Genomic DNA, 5,208 nt, shown 5'->3' on the forward strand with positions numbered 1-5,208 from the left:
CGTTTACTTGACATGAAACTTAACAGGATGAAATGGCACACAGAAGTAGGGTGTTCTACCAAGTTTGAGCTCATTTGGGCAAAGTAGCCAATGTAACTTTTGTAAACCCTAGAAATGAGCAGAAATGAACTTGTGTAGATCTACTTGAGCAAATCACTTCCCCTTGATGAACCACTTGGTGTAGTGGCCTCATTTGGTCATGTGAACATGCTCACAAATGTTGGGGTCAAGGAGAGAAAGTTGGTAGTACAAAGTTGTTCAAATTTGATTCTGGTCAGAGAGGGTTTTGGGGCACTTTGATCAATATAACATTTTCTCCAACTTGTGACATTTGGTCTAGATGAATTATTAGACCATTTGAGCATGTTCACAAGGTTTGAGAACATTTGGACATGTTTGGCAATGTAAAGTTGCTCAAACTTCAAAATGGACAGAAATGGTTTTGAGGGTATTTCATGGGGTTATACTATTCTCCATGACATGCTACTTGCCAAGATCATCAAACATGTCATATGTGACATGGTAGAATTTTCTTGGAATTTTTGGAGAATATTTCCTTTGTAAATATTTCAAAAGCTTGAAATATCCAGAAAGGGTTTTTGAGGGATTTGACCAATATTTTGAACATGACCATGTGTTGAAACTCCTATATATGGTAAATATATTCCCACTGAGTTTCCCTGATTTTTTTCTAAATTTTTAAAACAATAAAATAATTTTTCCCTATTAAAGACCATTTCTGGCCTTAAGAAAAAGCTTTTAAATAAAATAGGAAAATAACTTTTAAAATTATATTTTTGTTGTTTTTGGGTATCCTATATCTAATAGGAGTCAAATATACTCTTTTAAAGATTTTTCATACCCCAAATCAAGTACTTGCAGTGCAACCTCAATTCAGGGGTTTTTGGAAAACTAAATTTAGAAAATACTTTTTGGCCAAATTATTTTTGTAAGAAAATTCTATAATGTACTATACACATGACATGATCATTGGTTCAAGAGTTTGGAGCAAGGAGATGAAGTATAGGAGTTGGAGGATTTATTTGATTTTTAGAGCACTTGCAAACAACAGACAAAAATCCAATCAAGGCAAGGTCCAAAACACTCAAAAGTTTTTGTTAAACCATAATTTATCATGATTATTAGCTTAAGTGTTGTGGCATGAAAACCAGGATGTGACATAAATCACCAAAGAATGAAACGCATGCATCGAAAAGGACACAAAATTTCTAGTTTAGGTCGGCCGCTCGCGTAGAGTATGCGAGCAGCCGGCCGCTCGCTAGACTTGGCCGGCAATTAATATGGGAAGTTAATTTTCGAGCTTCCATCTAGCCTAATACTAGCTCAGTTTATATATTTTTGTACTTCCTCTGTTTTTATTTAGTCTGCATATTAGATTTAATTGAAGTCAAACTGTGCAAAGTTTCACCAAGTTTATAGAAAATAATATAAATATTTACCATAACAAATCTATATGATGTGAAAGTACATTCAATAATTAGTCTAATGGTATTGATTTGTTATTGTATATGTTAATATTTTTAGCTCTAAATATTGTCAAAGTTTACAAAGTTTGACTTTGACCAAAGCTAATACGTGGAGTAAATAAAAATCGAGGGAGTAATGAAAATGATGGTTTCCGTTTAATTTTCTTCCATGTTATACAACCCATTAACAGTCGCGTAAGGAACGCCCTCTCGCGACGTCCATGTGGCACAAGGGACTGGGCTGATTTTCTAGTTTTGTTTTATCATTTTTCTCCTGCTCGTTTTGTCCTCGCAAGAAAAACGCTAGCCCATTCCCGTCCGCATCCCTGCCGCCGCCGCCGCCCTCCCAATTCCCTCTGCTCCTGCTGCTTCCCTCCACCTCTCCCTCCTCCACGCCGTTAGGGGCGCCCTTCAAGCCCCACCTCGTCGGTTCCCCACCCCGAGCTCCTTCTCCCCCATCCCGGGCGAGCACTGGATAGGCAGAGGGAGTGCCTTGGTCGAGGGACAACGAGGCTCGCCGGCTGGGCGACTTCGAGCGCTGGAGGCTAGACAGGCACAGGCAGGAGCGGATCCATGTAGGGGCATGGGTGCCGTCGCGCCATCGAAGGCCTCCACGACGCCCTCTACCAGGTCACCTCTCTCCAAGATCTCCTTTTTACCCATGTTTTTACCACTCTCCAAGCTCGCACTATTGCTCCGGAAAATTCCCTTTGGAATTGGGGATGAAGGAATCGATTTCGATTGATTGGCGCCCCGCAGACGACGGGCGTGGGACGCCGCGGGAGGCGTGCCGCGTTCGAGAGCCACCGTGGATTATCTTCGAGGTGTCAGGCGACATTCGCCTCGAGACCTACCTCCGGGTCTCTTCCCACATGACCATTGACGGGCGCGGGTAGCGGGTCAGGCTCACCGGCAAGGTGCCGATATATTTCTTAATCTGCTCGTTATGGTTCTCCAAATATTTTCAGAGAATAAAACTGGCTGAAGATGGTGCGTGCAGCTTGCCTCTGAACTCGTAATGTCCGGCCATTGCATCTGGGAGGAGCTCCTCTTCAGGAAGAATGCCGGGACGTACGACACTGCTGCGACTGCCGTTCTCGTCCGCGTTTTGACTACACTTGCAGGTTGGCTCTCTACTTCAGTTGCTCGCAGCTAGCAACTATGAACGCACTTCATCCCCTGTTAATTAACTTTCAGAATTGTGCTGCTTTGTTTACAAATGATGTTGGGCATACTATATGTCTTCGTGTGAAGTGATTCTTCATTGCCTTTGCAGAGTAGCATCGATGTTCTTTAGAAGTACCCTGTGGCCGAGTGTGACATTTGTTTTATCAAATTCTAATGTGATTTTCACTTCAATCAATTAGCAATAGGTAACACTTGATATTGACACTATTATCTGCAGAATTATTTTTGTAAGATACTTATGTGATTGCCAACAAGTTTCTGAAGATGACCGTGCTCGTGATTAATTGTTTGCTCATAAACCAAATCATCTATATGCACCTGATCAGGGTTAGATGAAATTCAAAGAGTATAATTCTTGTGGTTAATCGTTTTCTCGTAAACAGGCAACTGCAAAGGCAAAATCTACATGTGAGAAGTGCAGATGAGCCCCGCTGTGCTAATTACCTTCAACTAAGCAAGTTCAGCTATTCCCAGTTTATCCTCTGCATGTGGTGGTGGTGCTAGCTACTAATTAACTTCTATGTTCCTGCATGTACACTCTCATAATTTCCAGGTTGAGTAGTCCGCAACGCAAATCTTATGCTCTCTCATCTTCCCTTGTAAACTGCCTAAACATTGATGATTGTAATCCAGCTGTTGATTAATGACTGAATCCCCTGATCTGATCCATAAAAAAAGACATGACGCCATCTTATTTCTTGAAAATGTACATGCCTATCTAGATTTTTCTAGAACAAGTTTTTTTTTACTCGTATGTCTAGGTTGTGAGTTGTGACTGAGTGTGATTTGAATAATTATTGTGTAGAATTTTAGATTTCTATATTTGTTCTTTGACATATGAGAGTTACATTGTGTGAGTAATTAGGTCATAGAACATTGATTTGATTTATCTTCTGCCAGTAAGCATTGTCCTGTAACAAACGTTTAGTAATGGTATAATCGGATCACATGCTGTAGATGAATGCCTAAAGTGTACATATGCTTTTTTTTTTACCGAAAGCAATATTGTCTAGCTTTTTGAGAAAGCTAAAAGTCTGATTACCAAAACAAGCAAAGATGAGGGTGGGTGTCGAAATAGTACAGATCCTGCAGAAGTTCAAATTTGTACTATGAGGGTATTTGCGTGTAGCAGAGTAGGGTGATCATTGCATGGTATGCCTTTCAGTCCTTGGTAGTCAGCTAATGTACATAATATCCTTAAAGTCTCTTCAAGTTGAGGAATGATCAAACTTAATAGCAGACATCCATTGTGATAAGCTATTATTATATTTCACTTATTTGCCGACTTAATACAGCTACACTGTTGATCTTTACTCCGATTTATCTTGTAGTAACTCCTAACACGCACTTATTTGCCGGCTTGATACAGCTACACTGTTGATCTTTACTCCCATTAAAAAGTCAATCGGTGGTGGCAGTCTGTCCACTTTCGTTACAACACATGTTATATTTGGCACAAACTATTAAGATGAGAGCGGATATGGATATTTTGATTTTGCATAAACTGCGGAAAGATCTTACAACACAGTTTTAAAATTCAATTTTAATGAATGAGTATTGTGCTTGTATGGGTGGCATCATACTGTATTTCACAGTGCTGAAAATCAAATGTACATTGTTTTCACATAATCACATTGTATTCAAACAATCTGTGTGATATGTGTCATTGTCATCCTTTGCAGTATTCTGAATTGGCTGCTGAAGTACATAAGTGAAGTCTATTGGTGAAGGAGATGTGAAGAATGATATAGAGCAAGTAGATAAAAACCGCAGTTGTTGGGCCCAAGGTAGGCTCCTTCACTCAGAGTATATGTTGGACGGTTTCTTGTTCGACATCAATTTCTGGTTGGAGATTGAACTGCATTCCAGTTTGATTATGTGATTACATCAAATTTGTGCATATTAACTGAAATGTGTAATGCTACAAAGTAGATAGGTTTTCCTAGCATTTTACCACGGGGCGTCTCTTTTCTTTGTCTTCTGCCCCTTGTCTTGTACATTCTCCATTTAATGACATATGGATGGCTAACCAACCATTTTTGTATGTTTATAACAGTTTTCATGAGTATTCCTACAAATAGATGAATACCCTCCTGGTGCTAATCAAGGATTTGATATTCTGTTAGCTTTGGTTAACCTTCCTGAGTTAATGCCTACACGAGGAGCTGAACAAAAATGCAATGGGGGAGCCCATCTTAGAATTGTTTTCCCTTTTCTCCCAATAGCTTTCATTTTGCAGTATATTAGCTAATTCTGCGTAGGATGATTACATATGCAACATTTGTAAAGGAGTAGACTTGTTAAAAGTTTCAATTAATATCACATGATGCCTGCTGGATTATTTTCTTGTCAAACTGAAATTTAAATGTCCCAATACTATGTTCTATTCCAATTTCAAACTAATTTCCTTGTTGTGGGTTGCATACACAAACTGTAATACATTTCATTTGTGTTAAATAATACGAGTACGAATTAACACTTGCTAATGGAGCAAACCAGCCAAGTGAATGTTTCTTGCTGTAACCAGTTCATC

At 39.4% G+C, this 5,208-nt stretch overlaps 1 long non-coding RNA gene across 3 annotated transcripts; it reads left to right on the top strand.

Moving 5' to 3' along the window:
* Positions 1-1,785: 1,785 nt before the first annotated feature.
* Positions 1,786-5,005, top strand: LOC119303419. Of its 3 annotated transcripts, none has more exons than XR_005147909.1 (3): positions 1,786-2,611; positions 4,358-4,462; positions 4,732-5,005. It is a non-coding gene; the product is annotated as an uncharacterized LOC119303419 (long non-coding RNA). The 3 variants fall into 3 exon arrangements; XR_005147910.1 differs by lacking the exon at positions 4,732-5,005 and adding an exon at positions 3,059-3,228 and having other exon boundaries at positions 4,358-4,718; XR_005147911.1 differs by lacking the exon at positions 4,732-5,005 and adding an exon at positions 3,059-3,172 and having other exon boundaries at positions 4,358-4,718.
* The last annotated feature ends 203 nt before the right edge of the window (positions 5,006-5,208 follow it).

The sequence above is a fragment of the Triticum dicoccoides genome, chromosome 5A (assembly GCF_002162155.2).
Source record: "Triticum dicoccoides isolate Atlit2015 ecotype Zavitan chromosome 5A, WEW_v2.0, whole genome shotgun sequence".
NCBI lineage: Eukaryota > Viridiplantae > Streptophyta > Magnoliopsida > Poales > Poaceae > Triticum > Triticum dicoccoides.